This window comes from Myotis davidii, unplaced genomic scaffold (genome assembly GCF_000327345.1).
Source record: "Myotis davidii unplaced genomic scaffold, ASM32734v1 scaffold609, whole genome shotgun sequence".
Lineage (NCBI taxonomy): Eukaryota > Metazoa > Chordata > Mammalia > Chiroptera > Vespertilionidae > Myotis > Myotis davidii.
In genome coordinates, this window is record NW_006300164.1 from 3,278,760 (window position 1) to 3,280,120 (window position 1,361).

Sequence of the window (1,361 nt, forward strand, 5' to 3'; positions counted from 1 at the left end):
GGTCAGAGCTCAGGGCAGCCCGAGCCTCCCCGCCCCAGCTGCTTCCCCCTTTGTCTTTCACAGGCATCCCACCCCCATTAATGTGTGCACCCCAACTCTCTGTGACCGCTTCCTGGAGACGCAGACGGACACATGGCCCTAAGCCAGCCTCCTCCTGGGCCTGGTCTCTGCTGCCTCTCTCCCCCGCTCCCACCCCATTTCCCGCACAGAGCGGCAGTGACTTCCAACAACCCAAGTCAGATTGGGTCACTCCCCGGCTTTAAAACAGCCGACCTTTGCCCTTGGGATACAGGGTCCAGACTTCTTCCTGCGGCCTGAGGCTCTGCCGTGCCCCCTGCTCCAACCCTCCCCCTGCTCACCGCGCTTCAGCCGCACCCGCCTTCTCTCCCTCCCTCCGTACACCCTGTGCTTGGCTGGTCTCTGACCCCGGGCCTCACATCCACGTTTCAGCTCCCCTGTCACCTCCCCAAAAAGGCCTGCCCGCAGGACCCATCCCAGGGACCAGTTAGATCTGAGCTTCAGATAGATGTTAGATGCATGTTATTTTACACGTGTTCATGTTACAGGCATATGTTGTTTTAGTAGAAGCGCACCCCAATATTGCAGCCACTCGCAGGGCGTCCGGCATTTTATTGGGTAACCTGCCCCCTCCCGCCCCCGCCTCTACGTCAAACCTCATTTTATCATCTTCGCTGTAGCTGCCAGCGAGCCCAATCGTCTTGTTGATCTAGTGTCTGTATTTCCCTGATACGGGGACCCCGCTGGACACTTTAGGGAAGTGGAGGCTGATCTGTGCTGTCAGGACCCTGTCAGGGCCCGGCAGGGGTGCTAGCCACGGCTTATGGTCGTTAGGAAGTGATGGCCCAGGCCCCTGTGGCCAGCTCTCTCTGGTTTGTGCCTTTGCTGCTGTTAATCCTCACGCAGGACATTTTCCCATTTATTTCAGGGAGAGTGGGAGGGGGAGAAACAGACAGAAGCTTTGATAGGAGCGAGACACATCCATTGGTTGCCTCCCACTCGTGCCCGCCGGGCGCGGGGTGGAGCCAGCAACGGGGAGAATCGAACCCGGGACCTTCAGTCCACAGCCCAGGTTCTACCCGCGGAGTCAAACCGCCCAGGGCCCTTCCAGCTCTCTAACCACCGGGAAAATGCCCTCGGGAGGGGACTAACAGTGACAACGAGAAATGTTTTTAACTTAAAAACAAAGTGATAGAAAAAAAGAACAAAAAATAATAAAAATAAAAATAATAAATAAAAACAAAGTGATAAATGCGCAACAGCCCTTACACCGCTGCATGTCATTGGCGGGTGGGGCTGCAGCGCCTTTGCAGCCAGGGTCCCGGGAAGCCAGGCTCTGGGAC